Here is a 16846-nt window from a genome sequence, read left to right on the forward strand (position 1 = left end):
TGGGCCAAAGAATGATACTGGAATCTCTTGGAATGTTGCTCTTTTCCAATGAGACAGCTACATAGGCAGGAGAGAAAGCAAAATTACCAGCAGGCAGCTTAGCTGGTTCCATGAACACATTGAATTTGAATCTTCTTTACAATAGCTACAAGGAATTCAGCTCGTGTAAAATAACAACAGCAACCATGGCTTGTCCAGAAATTCTTCCTTATTCATGGCCACACAACCAAGTTACACCATCAGAAAACTCTATGCACATAGCGTCCTCCAGACACAAAGAGACTTCATAAATAATCACTCCACGCATGCCAGGCTCCGGTCTGTGCTGCACTCTCTTAGGAGAAGAAGCAAGTGTTCAGTGTGAACGTTATCTCCATAATGATCAGTAGCAACAACTAACTTGAGGAAAGCCCAGGTCAATTACTTTTATCAGTGGAGTAGAAAACAATAGATTAAACTGGTTTCCCTTGTTCAATGATATTAGTTTACACTCTATTAAAAGAAGTTCAAAACAACAGTAATACTTTACCAAAGAAAACGACAAACTCTAAATATAGCCTAATTTTCTGACTTTTTGAAATAGATTGTTATTTTCTTCAAAATCAAATGAGAGAAAATCATGTTTTCTAGGTTTTTTAAGTGTTTAGCAGTGTCTGGTGTAGAGTCATTTAATGTAGAGATATGGGATAAAGAAGCATATAAAATATTCCCCAAAGACTCAAAATAAATCCACAGCTTTCCCTGCAGGTTAAGAAGTTGCAACTTCCTAGGAAATGTATACTGTTACATTAGAGAATCTAAAATGTCATTTGTTATGAGAATCATGAACCTGTAGTTGCACTTGACAGTTATTGGTAGAATACAAACCAAAGATTACTTGGGCAAAGATCAATTTGGGTTTGATGTGTTTGCTTTTAAGACAGGGTCTTGCTGTGCACACGCCTAAGTCCCTATCCTCTTGCGTACACCTTCCATTTGCTGAGATTTTAGACACTCATTGAAGTACACAGCTTATCTTTGATTTTAAAAACAACTACAACAAAACCAACAAAATGAAACAATAACAGTGACAAAGAAAACAAACAAACAAAAACCAAAAACAATAAACACTTGGCAGGGTTTGGGTGCCGATTACCTGATGCTATTGATAGGGCACATTTCGGGACTTAAGGGTAATGTATTTCCACATTCAACTTCAGTCCCTTTTCCTCATCTATCAAATGGGAATTGATATATCCACATGACTATGTTGGGCAGAGGTAATTATTGACTGGACACTTCATGAAGGATGAAGCCCACAGTCTGGCTCATGGAAAGTAGCACTTCCTTTTCTCTCACCTTCTTTTCCATTTATTCTCCATTTACCCCACTCCAGCCTACACCATTTGGTACAGACTCTGTCTTACTTTATCAGAGACTCCGCCATAGTGCATTTGTTTGAGTAATATAAGAGTCATATCATCCTCAATCATCCACATAATTTGTTCTCATATGTGTGATTTTATAGAGTGAGAAATCTGGCAAGTTGATATCAATCTTTTTTTTCTATCCTATTTTCACAAATGCAACACTTTCTGTGGCTTTAAGTTGTCATCTGAGGTTACAGTAATACTTGATAAATTGGACACTTTTGGTGACCTCAACCAGACAAATTCAATTCTGATGAGCAGATCCAGGCTGGGTCCCACATCTTCTCAGTACTAGACTCAAATTCCAAGTACATGCCATTCCATTCCATTGCATGTTTCCAGGAAACCTAAGGGATTATATTAAATAAGTGGGAACATAATTTATTTCTTGCTAGTCATCTTTTTAAAGTTTTGTCAGATATTTTAGATAAATTTCTTTCTCTGTGGATTTGAAGATAGGCAAACTGACTAATACAATGTAAAATAAATGATTACATTTTAATTAACTAACTAAAAGTGAGCAAGATTGTGTGATTTACCTCAACAAAATATGTCACGACACAGCCAGTGAGATGGTTTACCCACTAAATGTGCTCACTGTCAAGCTTAATGATTTGAGTTCAATTACGGAACCAACATGGTGGAAGGGGAGAACCAACTCTAGTAAGTTATCTTCTGACCTTCGCAAGCATGCCATAGTGTGAGTGCACACACACACACACACACGCACGCACGCACGCACACACACACACACACACACACACACACGATAAATAGACAAATAAATAAATAAATGCAGGAGAACTATATCATTACAACCTCATAGCTCATCTCTACTGACTTACATCACTCAGAATTAATTCAAGGAGACCAGAAATTGAACATGATTGGTATTCTTTTATCTTAAACTTGAATAGTAGTCTCTTAAGTATTTATATTCACATATCATATACACAATCATTTTACCCACTTATATGTCACATTATATACAGCCAGATATAGTTACACATTTTTATACCATACCATATAGATAAGCCAGAAAGAATGATATGATTATTATGATGCTTATTTTAAAAATAAAAAACAGAGCAGAAATATTTAAGTAACTTGCCAAAATTTATAATATGTACATATGCAAAGCCAAGATTGCTTGTCCTATATATTTTCTATGACTAAGATGTGGGATGAACTGACTTCTAAATATCCAGAATGGAATAGTGTAGATTTACAATGAAGAAACCCAGGCGATCAAAGAAAGTTACAAGTCCTTTTGATGCCATGAACCTCTGAGACAAAGGATTGAGAAAGGAATATTTTCTCTTTCTCATACTCCTCCATAAAAATAAATCCAGTATAATAATGAGGTAAAGAAGACAAACAAATCATGAGAAATTCTGTAAAATATCCCCCACTGTTGATCAAAACTGCCACAATAATAAAAGAAATTGAAAGACAAAGAAATTGTCATGAATTCTAGGGATTCAAACAGTTGTGAAGACTAAATATAGTTTCCTACCTTGAGAAGGATAAAATCCTAAAATGGAAGGATTTAGCGAAAAGAAAAAAATTGGCTCTAAGAATGTTGTGTGCTAAATTTTAAGTTTTGAGAAATCTAATATGATTGCATTAAATGTTAATGCCAGGGAAGTTTGCTGAAGGACTTATGGGGACTCCATGTTGTCTTTGAAATTTTCCTATAAATACAACATTGTTCTGAGATAAAATGCTAACTTTCCCCAGTTTCCTCAGGAGAGATGCTTGCTTATCTATGCCTAAATGATATATGATTCTAAGTAACAGACTATGACCACATTCATTAGAAGAGAAATTCTTGATCTTGGACAATTTCAGTGCCCATTGTACTAAAACCACAATCTTAAATATTCTGTGCGTGTAACTTAATGTTTTGGGGAACTGTATGAAAGGTATATGTATGTCACTCCTGAATACCTTTTTGACAAGATTCAAAAACAGGTATTAGAAGGTCCCCTGAGGCAGCCATCATCCAGAAATATCCTGTTGAAGGTGACCTTGCTTCAATAGTAAATAAGGACAGGGGTAAAGTGTGTTATAACTGTTAGAATTTCATAATTAATATTTATCAAGCATTCCATGTTCAAGTTGCTGAGCGTGCAAGGTTCAAACAGATGTCTCCATTGTCCCTTCCTTTGAGTAGTTCACTTTTTAATGGATTGGGCATGCAAAATATTTTTCCCATTAGTCTCCAAGGCCAAAAGACGTTTTTCCTTGTATATTTTACACCCCCTTCTTTCAAGAATGGCACAAAATCCATTTCAAATTCATACTTTCCAACCAGATCTAGACATATGGGACATCTACTTTTTCATTAAGCCTATTAGAGAGTGCAGAATCCATTTTCCCTTTGTTCTTTTCCCCAAACACTGCTCATAAAGAGTACTTATTCATTTCCAGCCAGCTTATTTAAGCAAAAAGATTGCTGCTACTGCTGCTTCAAAAAGTATGGAGGAGGGCATACACGGTTGGAAGTCTGAAAGAGTTTGATAATAGAATATATTTTTAAGTTAGGCTTTATTTCCAGTGAAAAAGATAAATAATAGGAAATTTCTGTGCCACGTGCGGTATTTCTTTACTCAACAATGTTTTCTATCAACTACACATTTTTTAGGGAATGATTTAAATGATTATTTTATATATAATTTTTATATATAATTGGCCTAGTGACTCACTCCCTCTTCCTGCTGTCTGCAGATCCTGAAGTAGAACTCTTAGCTACCTCTCCAGCACCATGTCTGCCAGTGTGCTGCCATGCTTCTTGTGTGATGACAATGAACTTAACCTCTGAACTGTAAGCCAGCCCTAATTAAATTACTTAATTTTTAAAAATATTTTTATTTTATAATTGATTTAATTTTACATATCAGCATGGATTCCCCTGTCCTCCTTCCTCCCACCCACCCCCAGCCTTCCTCCTTAATTCATCCCCCATTCCCACCTCCTCCAAGGCAAGGACTCCCCTGGGGATTCAGGCCAGCCTGGTACATTCAGTTGAGGCAGGTCCAGTTCCCTCCTCCCTGCATCAAGGCTGAGCAAAGTGTCTCAGCATAGGCCCTAGGTTCCAAAAAGCCAGCTCATGTACCAAGGACAGGTCCCGGTCCCACTGCCTGGGGGCCTCCTAAACAGTTCAGGCTCATCAACTGTCTCACTTATCCAGAGGGCCTGGTCCAGTTCCATGGGGGCTCCTCAGCTTTTGGTTCACAGTTCATGTGTTTCTGCTAGTTCGGCTATTTGTCCCTGTGCTTTTTCCAATCATGGTCCCGATATCTCTTGCTCATATAATCCCTCTTCTCTCTTGCCAATTGGACTCCTGGAACTCCACCTAGGGTTTGGCTGTGGATCTCTGCATCTGATTCCACCAGTCACTGGATGAGGCTTCTATCATGACAGTTAGGGTGTTCAGCCACCTGATCACCAGACTAGGTCAGCTCAGGTCAGTAGTCTGTAGTGGAGGTATCTTTGTGGATTTCTGGAGACCTCTCTAGCACTCTGCTTCTTCCTATTCCCATGGGGTCTTCATTCAGGCTACCTAGTAGAAAGGACCCTAAGAAAGACAAAGGGACCCCCCAATGACAGAGAAATGAATGAGATCTACATGAGCAAACTGGGGATGGGGGGTGTAATGGAGGGCAAGGGTCTGGGGAAAGTGAGCTTAGGGGAGAGGGAGGTTCCAGCTGGATCAGGAACAGAGTGGGAGAACAAGGAAAGAGACACCATAATAAATTACTTCCTTTATGAGTGTGTCTCTTCACAGAGGTAGAAACCATAACTAATATATTCATTCTGTCAATAAATAGAACAAGAAGAAAATAATATCACCCACTTTACTAGGTTGCTGTAATAATTGAACAGGAAGCTGCATGTCAAACACAGAGCAATATCTGGTACAATATTCTAAAAATAGTAGTTACCCTTAGTGGTTCTCCAAGATCACCATGAAAGCCCCCCTCTGCCCTGACAGCCATTAACTGTTATAATCAGAGCAAAAGAGGTTTTCCCAAAACAATTTGCTAAGAAGTGAATGAGACCACAACCACTTTACAATAGTATTTTATTAGAAAGATTCAAGCTCTGGTTTATAGAAATAGCAGTTTGTTGAAGGCACTGAACTTACATTCACTTCCACTGTGAGATCCATGTTTTGCAGAGAAAAATGAGTATGCCTTCTAGACAGCTCATGTCTAAGAGGAGAAAGAGGTATGAAGTCTACTAGCTGTCTCCACCTTGGAGCCCAGCTACTGTGAATTACAGATTCTCAACTATTGCCTCTCAGTGCTATTACCTATTTTTTTCTTTCAGTTTTAATGATTTTTAAGATAGTTCTTCCCTTATGGGAGTACTTTCACCAGAGTCCTTATTTCTGTTGTGGGGGGTAAGAAACTTGTGATTGGATATATGATTGCATTTCATTTGAACACAGACATTAGTATCTGTGGGAAATTTTTCTTTAATGTATCTATTTGCTTTTTAAAAGGGAAACTGTCATAGGAAACCTTGGCAGTTTCCTTATGCTAGTAGCAATCAGAGCTTAATTCCTAATCTTTGTGAGAGTATGAGAAGGATCAGGGTGTCCAGCCTCTTAGCTCCTGAGATTAAGAAATATTTTTCACATCCTTCCCTGCTGTCTGCCTTTGGCCCTTACTTCACTTCTGTGAGTTGCTACAGCTTAAGCAATGGATCACATTAGAATAGGGTGAAATAAAAGGCTAGCTCCCCACATCAGGGGTCGAGGTGACAAATTCAAAAACTTCCTTCATTTGAAACGACTTCTACCCAAATGCCAACATTCCACAGAAGCCACACTCTACAACTGGCTAGTTTGATTGGAACAACATGAAATCCTAAGTGTGGCTGGTTGCCTAATGCTGCTCCCCTCCAGGCATGACCAGCAATGGGCCCGGTGTGTAGGGAGGGGAGCGGAGCGTGGGAGGTGAAAATGAAGGGTGACATGCCACTTGCCCTCCTCAGTCCTACAGATTTTAGATGCTGCTAAGGAACCATGACTGAGAGAGCAGGCAGAAGCCATCAACCAGAGCACACAACCTGTGGGGCTGAGTGACATGGTCCTGACACATGTGGCCTGGGACCAGCCATTCTATCCAGCTTCTGTTTTGCAAGAGCCAAGATAATACATCTAGAATTGCTCCAGATGGAGCCCATGCATGCCTCTTTGCAATGGTCAGAAACCCCCATGGCAGGTTTTTTGTTTGTTTGTTTGTTTTCAGTTGAAAAAAGAAATTTTTATAATCCAAATCTACTGATAAAGAACTTTTAACATATTAAAGAAAAAGTTTTATAAGTCATGAAAATAGAAGTTTTCTAAAATTTCATACGGTTTTTGAAAGGGAGACTGAATCAGGCATCGACTCTTCGTTAATAGCATTGTCAGCTAGTCGTTATCTGTTAAATTTTAAATCAGCAGGTTTCCGAAACAGGCTGAGGCCTAAGTCATCAACACAAGCTGACACAACAGATTTACATCTGCACTCCGACAGGTATGACCATCAGATTTAACAGCCTGTAACACATCTGTTGGAATGGAGTAATGGGCCACTCAGAAGGCTAGCAAGAAAGAACGGACTGGACCCAGCATCTGAAAATGACCCTGTGTGTCAACTTAATAGTCAAGTCCAGCAGCCTGAAGCTGAAAAGTAACTGCTGAGATAATCAGCATTGCTGGAAAGGGTTTTTGGCGGCTCAGTAAAGGCCTGTTTTTGCAATTGCACTTGATGCGCTTTGAAAATCTGACATGGAAAGCCTTCACTTGAACCAAATAAACTGGTAAGCATCAGATCCTGCACATCTGTGTGACTTCCGGGTGCATTTTTGAGGGCAGCAGCCATTTTAAGGCATTTTAAAATTAGGGCCTTTTCTCGTGAATGTGGTCAAATGGAATTTCTAACAAGGTCACTAATGGAATTTACTTGAATGACTCATTTATCCTTTTATAGCACATGCATGGCCAGACAGGGGTGTTATCTACTATGTTTCTAAAATTACCTTTTGGAGACTTCCAGCTTTCGGGAACTTCAAAGAAAGTAGAAGAAACATATTTTGTCGAGTTACTTCAAAACCAGGTAAGTGGATTTTAAATCAGAGGGAGAAAAATCCTTAGAGACTGCAAAAAGCTGCACTTCAACAAGTTCTTGAGGTGACAGTCACAGAAAAGTTGGGGAAAATGAAATGGAGATTGCAAAGAAGTACCCCTTTGGCATTATGAAAACATAAGGAAATGTCATGTCGTATATAGTCCATGTTTCAATGGTAACAATACATAGAAAAATAGAACAAAAATTAAATAACCCAATCAAAACCTTTCTTCAATTTTAAGAAAAGAGCACTTGAAACTGGCAAAGGTTCTTGCAATGAAGTGATTTTTCCCCTCCCAGTTAGTGAGTGACACAAAAAACCTGGGCCAAACATATAAACTTTCTACAGGCTACTTCAACATTTTATAAGGTCTTAAAGAATTTATAATTTTAAATTTATAAGGAGCAAAAGGCAGCCTGCTCATACTTTAGCCCCTTAGTGAGCTGTCTTTCCTCCCGTATTTGGATGTTTTATTTGGGACTAGACACCCAATCAACAACCACTAATGCAGGCCTACCCGCTGTCTTCCCACTGAGGGCATTCATTAATTCGCTGACTATATTAGAGACACATCCAGTGAAATGGCTCATTTTCTTTACAAAGCTCAGAACCAGGTTGTTTTCTTCTTTGTCTAAAAATGTTCTCTTGGCGGGCAGTGGTGGCACATGCCTTTAATCCCAGCACTCAGGAGGCAGAAGCAGGAGGATCCCTGTGAGTTCGAGGCCAGCCTGGTCTACAAAGCGAGTTCCAGGAAAGGCGCAAAGCTACAAAAGAAACCCTGTCTTGAAAAAATAAAACAAAACAACAACAACAAAAAATGTTCTGTTGTGTTAGTTGCATGATGCATGAGATTAGAAGGCACCAAGAAAATACAAAGAAGTTGATGGTGAAGTTTAAGGTCATCTTGAATTCAAAATGAGCTGGGCATATTTAGGGCTATGATGTCTCTGAGAATCCTGTCAGCAAAGACACTAGTCCTTCCAGGTGCCCAAGACTCAACAAATGTACTAGAAAACTCTACCTTTCTATGTAAGCCTAAGATTTCTACCAGTGACACACATTGTAAAGCAATGTTAATGCCCTAACGGGACAGTGATAGTAAAGGTGAAAAGGTGATCTTTCAGCCTCCCCTCCATAACCCTTCACAGTGAGGCACTGTCCCAAAGCCCTTGCAGAAGAATCTTTCCAAAAACAACTGAACACAAGAAAATGAGGAGAAGGGTAGCAGTGGTTATAAAACAGAGGACAGTAAAAGGCAAGGCTGACCAAAAACCATTCTTCCAAATGTTCTCAGCCACTTTCCATTCTATTTCTACGATCCAAGGCCTCTGTATTTTCTTTACCCAGGAGAGAGAACAGTGGTAGCCCCGGCCTGTGGAGGAGGATATAAACAGCTATCCAGTGTTTGCTGAAACTTGATTGGAACACTTGATATTTAAAGAGTTGCTTAAAAGGTAAATTAAGTATCTGTTTCTCCCTGCTAGCTCTGGGTTAAGTTCTATAACAAGAAAGAAATGTTTCCAGATTATCTGTCAGCTGCTTGCAGCAGAATCCTGTAAAGGTTAAACTTCAATGTTCTTACTCTCAGTTCTCATAAAGGTGAAATTTAAACCTTGGACTTAAATTTAACTGTCTGCTCATTCTGCCTTTTGTGAGATACTCTATCACACACTCCTCCCAAGATTTAAGTAATCAGAAGGGCTTTTTGTTGGTGGTGGTAGTGGTGGTTTTTTGTTTTGTTTTGTTTTTTAAGGTAGATTTTAAGACTACTTATCTTGGGTAGAAAAACAAAAACAAAGTAAGTCATCACCCTGGCTTTTAAAACCAGCTACCAAGGTCTCTTTGAAGTTGCTGCCCCTTCAGCCACTTGAAGTGCCTGCCTTAGTGAGCTAGCTCCATTTCCCTCATCCTCTTCCTTTCTTATGCTGCTCAGATTTGAGATCTACAGATTCACAGCCTTATACTTGGGCAGAGGACTTTGGAAAATACAGATGCGAAATTACACACTATAGAAAGGGACTCTTCAAAGGGTCAAAGGAGTATACATTTTATGTAAACATCTTGGTGTTTTAAATATCTTAAGTTGTTCTCATGTATCACTCAGTAATGTTCAGAGATTCCGGCCTTGTTGGTTTTGAATTGAACAGTGTGGCTGATATGAAATGTCCCCCCCACCCCATCCATGCTGTCTTTTTTTTTTTTAAAGGTAAGATGATGAGAGAAAACAGTGACAGACAGAACAATAAACCCACACAGTGCTCCAAGTGCACTGCGTGTTTCTGGGATCATATTAAGAAAAAATGCACAGAGAAAACTAGAAATTCTGTAAGGAGAACTAGCAAGTTTTTTTCTTCTTTTTTTGTAAAATAGAATAAAACTTCTGAGTTCTAGTTTCCTGGTAGTTAAGCACAAGAGCTAGATTTAATTGCTTTATTTTTGAAGCAGGTTATGTAAAAGGTTTTCTTTGGGCTATAAGCCAGTTGCAAGGGTTTGATTACTAGATAGTTGCCTAGCTTTCCCATGCAAATGGTTATTACAAACATTAAACTCAGGATACCAGGGTATAGCTGCTGTACAATGGATGTCATTGATAGAAATCTTACATGGAAAGGTAGATTTTTTTCTAGTCGAACTGTTGAGTCTATGCAGTGTACGCACAATCTAAATATATAGAATTTGCACAGTTCTGGAAACACAGTTATTTGAAGCAAGTTTTCAAAACATCACAATGCATGGCCTTAAGTAACTGATGTGCATTTATATAATAACATATACAATATTAATACATGTAAATCCATGTTTAAAGCAATGTGACTAAGAGCTAAAACACTTTATATTAAGTTACTTTTTCATTTTTTTTTTGAGAGTTCACCTAAAATATTTCACGATTCCATAAAGGATTATATGAGAGCAAATGACACTAACATGTAGCCAAATTTAGCCAAGTTTGAAGATGTATACAAGGTTTTAAGTCTCTTTTCAGAATCTTTAAAGACATGGTAAGATAAGCATGAATATCCAATTTACTTTGGTTATACTCACAAACACAGTCGAAATGGTGAAATCATAACACTAGTCATATTTTTTAAGAAAGAAAAAACCCAAAAGACAGCCTCTGATGGCATTGAAAAGTGTGGAAGAGCGCATCCACACCCTGCAGGTGCAAAATTAAGTAGAACTAAGAGTAAGAAAGGAGACGTTGGGGGGGATGTTTAAAAGTGTCATTTTCTCAAGACAATAACATACTGCATTATAAGAAAGCAGCAGAGAAGCTAGAAAACCTCAGTTATATTTCCTTCTTTTAAGAAGCGGGGGTTGGAGAGCCCCAGAGGGAAGGGAAACACCTAGTACTGCTGTAGGACTGATCTGAGTGAGGAAGATCCAGACAGGCTTGGCTGTGCCCAAAGGCAAAGGCAAGCCTGCCTGCACCTTGCTGGTTTAGTTAAATAGTTAAAAGACTTTTTTTTTTTTTTTTGGATGAGTGGAACTATTTCCTAAAACAGAAAAAACTAAAACATATAATCAAAGGATATTTAGAAAGTAACAATAATGAAAAATTTTACTCTTAAAAATGTTGACAGGTGGCCAAAATTACACTCTGCAAAAAAGTAGTAATTTTTATTACTTTAATGGTTCAACGGGAAGGAATAAAAATAAATTAACTAAATATCCAAAGGAGGGCTAGAATAAGAAAACAAACCCAAGGCAGACAAGTGAATAAAATAGACATTTATTCTAATTTTTGAGTTCTTACTCTCCTAAATTCTTTCTCTTTTTGTATTGTTTTGTTTACCAAGACAGGCATTTTTCAGTGTACCCCTGGCTGTCCTAGAACTCAACTTTTAGAGCAGGCTGGCCTCAAACTCAGAGATCCTCCTGGCCCTGCTTCTGCTTCCTGAACACTGGGATTAAAGGCATGTGCCTCCACCACCCAGATGTCTGATAATTTCTTTAACTATACAAATTAACTTAATCCTCCCTACTTTTCAAAGCAGTAGATACTTTAATAACACTATTTCACAAATGTGGAGACTTAGGTATGTTTTTTCCCTATGGGAAAGTGGAATCAATAATTCATCAAAACAATGCCTATTTATTATAAAAACAAAATCATAAAGGAAATCATGTATACTAGTTAATGGATGAAAATGATGCTATATCCACAAATACAAGGGAATTCATAAAATTTTAAATATTTAAATTTTGTTTAAACTACATTTATCTCTCTTAATATTGAAGTACCAAAGAAATTGTATGACTTTGCAATACAGTGTATGTCACCAACTTTGACTCAAAAAATTGTAAAGAAAAGAAAAAGAAAACAATCTTAACCAAGTTCTCAAAAGAAGTTGTACAGTTGATAGGGAACCCTTTCAAAGGTATTTAACATTCATAGCCATTAAGGAAATGCAGAGTAAAACTGCATTAAGATTCCATCCATTTGACACTAGTCAGAATGACTGTCATCAAGAATACACATGATGTGGGGGTGGGGGCGGGAGGGGGGAGGACAGGGAAACCCATGGCTGATGTGTAAAATTAAAACACAAATATAATAAAAAAGGGGGGGAGAAAAAAAAGAATAGACATGACAACAAATGTTTTTGCGAACTTAAATGAAGGGGAACCATTATACCCTCTTGATGGGAGTACAAACTAGTACAGCCACTTTGGAAATCAGTCTGCATGTTCTCAAAAAAAGCTAGAAATAGAACTATTGTACAATGCAGCTTTCACACTCCTGATATGAATGGACTTTACATCCTACAGAAATACTTGTACATCTGCTGTGGGATATCCTTCTGTATGCTGTGAATATGTGTTGCTCTGATTGGCTGATAAATAAAATACTCATTGGTCAGTAGCCAGACAGGAAGTATAGGTGGGTAAGCAGACAAGGAGAATTTGGGGAACAGGAAGGGCTGAGTAAGGAGTCGCCAGCCAGACACAGAGGAAGCAAGATGACAAGGCAGAACTGAGAAAAGGTACCAATCCACATGGCTAAATATAGATAAGAATTATGGGTTAATTTAAGTGTAAGAGGTAGTTGGTAATAAGCCTGAGCTAATGGCCAAGCAGTTATAATTAATATAAGCCTCTGTGTGCTTACTTGGGTGATGCAAATGGGAAAGATTTGTCCCTACTGCCAACCAGCTGGAACACAGGAAATCTTCCAGCTACATACATCCATGTTCATTTTGGCTCAACTCACAACTGCTAGGACATAAAATCAGCAAAGATGTCCATCAAGTCATGAATGAATAGGGAAAATTTGATACATGTGCAGAATAGAATGTTACTCAGCTGTGAACAAAAATGAAGTAATTAAATTAATATATCATATGTAAATGGATGGAACTGAAAATAATTACACTGGTTGAAGTCTCATAGGCCTATAAAGATAAATGCTGCATTTTCTTTCTCGTGTGAATCCTAATTTTGAATTTTTCTTTTCTGCATTTAGCTTGGAGTACATGTGAAGCCAGGAAACTAGAAATGGGTTGTTGGGAATTGATTAACCAAGGTGTATAATAGAATATATGTAAAATATTAGGAAAGATGAGAACTACTGGAAAGACTGAAGGTTTAAATAAAGAGCTCAGATGGGGTGGAAGCAAATGAGAGGGGAGGGGAGGGTAAGCCAAAATGAAGGGTATATGAAAAACCCATGTAGAAACCTATTATTTTTAAAGTAAGTAATTGGATAGGATAGTGGAACACATGTGATATGAAAGAAGATGGGGAGGCAATGGGGCTTAAAAGGTTAACACAGAAATTTAGATAATGGGAGGGGGAAAAGGAGGGGACAGGGATAACCAAAACTACAGATATATGAAAATTCATTATGGAAACCGACTAGTTTTGTAAGCTAATTTTAAAATACAGTGTCAAAAAAAATAGTTTAAATGGAGATAACTTTCATGGGTGGATAATACCATTCCCAAGAAAACATGTCAATGTCAAGCATGGGATGCCTCACTACAATTATTGGTCAGAGAGGCCACAAAGACACCAAAAGAGCAGAGATTATTGCTATTGCTCTTGATTTCCCACCATAGCTTGACCTGTTGCTAAAGATGTCATGAATATTGGTTGTAGGACATAGGGAAAAAACCTTGAGCTGAATAGGAAACTTCTTCCTGCTTTCCAGCTTTCATAATTCTGGGAGAATTCATGGAGGTCACTGGGAGAGAAATGACATCAGGGGTATTACCTACTGTTGCTACAATAATGATTTGCCAGAAAATATGTGTCCCTGGTGTAATAGTGGCATGACTCTTATGGGATAACCAACTACTTTCTGATTGAGTTGAGTCATTCTTTGCATTAAGGAATCCATGTTTGAAACTGTAAATATCATCAAAAGCCCATTGCACAGGAAGTTCTAAGGCCTACTGTGGAATGTAATTTTTATGATAAATTGACATATTTTCAAAGAACCTTGTAAATATTTACGTTTGCATTCATAGATGCATGGCTCTCTCATCCTTGATTAGAGAAGCTTCCTTTTTCTTCAGTGACAGCATTTGAATCAGAGGCTTATAAAGGGATGTGTTTAAGTGACCATGGAGTGTTCAGTTTTAAATGGGACATCTATATCAATACCCCTCTTCCCACATAAAGTAGTATCATGGAAGAGGGGATAGAAAGTATGTAAGAAGCAAAAATAGAAAGGAGTGGTATGAAATGCTGTCTTCTGGACATTATGTGGCTGTTATACTCATGAATTTATAGCACTGGGTTTAGCTTCACAAGAACCACACAGGATCAAGCCAGTCAAACTTCCATCATGGATGAATGAAGGTTCCTAAGGTTCTATCTGTATCTGAGGAGCTATTGGCAGTTGGAGGATTCTGAGTCAAGAAGAGAATCTTGGGGGCATTCACAATGGTACATTGGTCATGTTCAAGAGTATGGCCCCACAACCAGGTCCAATGGGGCAACATTACACTTAGCAGGTTGAAAAGAAAAGAGGGAATGTGAAGTTGAAATATGGTTTATTGTGGGGGTGCAGTCTATAGGAAGAGTTGACCTGTTCTAGCAGTACTCCCAAATAACCAACATAAAAACTGAATATTAACTGTAAATGATCAGCCAATAGCTCAGGCTTGTTACCATATTAACACATATTTCTTATCTACCCTCTACCATCTGGCTCATGGCTTGTTACTTCATTTTCTATACTCCCTGCTTCCTCTGCATCAGCTGGTGTCTCCTCTGAATCTGTCCTTCTCTATCCCAGCATTCTTAGTCTGGTTGTCCTGTCTATACTTCCTGCCTGGCTACCAGCCTGTCAGCTTTTTATTAAACCAATTCAAGTGACAAATCTTTACAGTATACAAAAGGATTATTCCACAGAATTTCTTCTTTTTGTCTAATTAAAAAAGGAAGTTTTTAACTTTAACATAGTAAAATCATATACAAAAAAGTAAGTGTCATGTAAGAATTACAGTTACAAAATCCAGTCTATTTGTATTTGGCAAATTTAGAGAAAAAGACTTGATTATTTATCTTATCTTTGTAAGTCTAAAGTTTTATACCTAATTTACCTTTTATCACTATTAATGAAAACTTCAACTATGACTATCTAGTCTTTAATCTTGTCCAAGACCCCAGAAGGGTGAAATGTTATCTAAAGACAGGGACATCTGGCTGCCTGGACAGTCACCCAAAGTTCCTCTGAAAAGGTTGGGGCATCCATATTTCTTACCTACCTTCTGCCTCATGGCTCATGACTTGTTACCTCATTTTGTACATGCCTTGCTTCCTCTGTGTCAGCTGGCATCTCCTCTGACTCTGTCCTTCTTCCTCCCAACATCCTTAGTTTTATTGTCCCACCTATACTTCCTGCCTGGCTACCAGCCTGACAGATTTTTACTAAACTAATTCGAGTGACAAATCTTTACACTATACAAAAGGATTATTCCACAGCAGTGGTCTAGGAGGAGTCAGGATTCGGTGGGCATGATCAAATACATTGTACACATATAGAAAATTTTCAAAGAATAAATAAAATATATTTCAGTAAAGTATAAAACGTAAGTAAAATAGAACTTCAAATGATATCAATGAAATCCTCAAAATAGTAATATACATCTAACTAGCATTAAGGATGGTGTTCTTGATCCAGAGACTAAATTAAATGGTTAAAAAAAATGAATAAGGCAATGACACACCTAAAGTAGACATCAGAAAATGGGAAGGTGAAAAGTAAATGGCACCATTTTTATAGAAGGTATTTGTTGAATAAAGAGCTACACTGTGGGTAGATCAATGAGGCAGTTTAGTAAACTGACTGGAGGAGATGGCAGAAGAGGAACATCCCTTTAAAGAAACTCAGTGAGTAGAAACTCATGACTAATAAGAGTGTTAGAGGTTCCAGGAAAAAAGATGGAGCTATTTATAGTATGTCTCAATGAAAATCTAAAAGACAGGCAAATTTCTCCACGCATCTATTCCATCACTTCTAGATACTGAAGAGTCAGAAATTAAGTTAAAACTGAAGTTTCTGGAAGAACCCCTTCACCATGTGTGTATACAGATTAGGGGTTGGTGTGGACATTGAGTGTTACCTGGAGGAAATAGGGCAGATAGAAAGGTATTAGTGCCACTTGTCCTAGCACCTAGAGACAATCCAGCTTAATGGGGCAAACCTTATCTATCTACATGGAAGCAGTTACTATCATTGACAACTCACTCAATGCACGGGCTTCCAGGAAGCCTCCTGCCTCTTACTTTATTCTTAAAGCCCAAATGGATAATCTGTAGCTAGTAAGTGTTTGAGGCAAGTGAGAAACCAGAAAGAAAAAATTGAGGTACTAACTGAAAAACTGATAAGAAAAGAAAGAGCAATAGTTTGGGAAAGATGAGAGAAAATAACAATAAGCCATTCGGAAAAACCAATTATCTCAGAATCTCTATGATGCATGGGAAAAGTACTATTGATTGAGAGAAGTGGAATATGAATGGTAGAGTCAACAAAAATTGTGTATCACAAATAAATTTACCAAATTGATAGCTAAACTGTATACTATTGTTGTATAAAAGATTTTCTCATTTTAGGAACACATAGGGAAGGATCATACTGGAAGATTTTAGAGGTAAAAAGCTAGGATGTTTGTGACTTTGGTCAAATATAAATAATATAAATACATATATATTATATAGTATAAACACAGACACACATATAATTATATATAAATATATTAATTATATAATTGATATGTTTAAATAGTCAAAACTAAAAGTAACTATAGATAGAGGATATACAAATATCTTTTAGACTTTTCTTGGACTTATACCTTTTCTGA

Source organism: Onychomys torridus, chromosome 7, assembly GCF_903995425.1.
Source record: "Onychomys torridus chromosome 7, mOncTor1.1, whole genome shotgun sequence".
Lineage (NCBI taxonomy): Eukaryota > Metazoa > Chordata > Mammalia > Rodentia > Cricetidae > Onychomys > Onychomys torridus.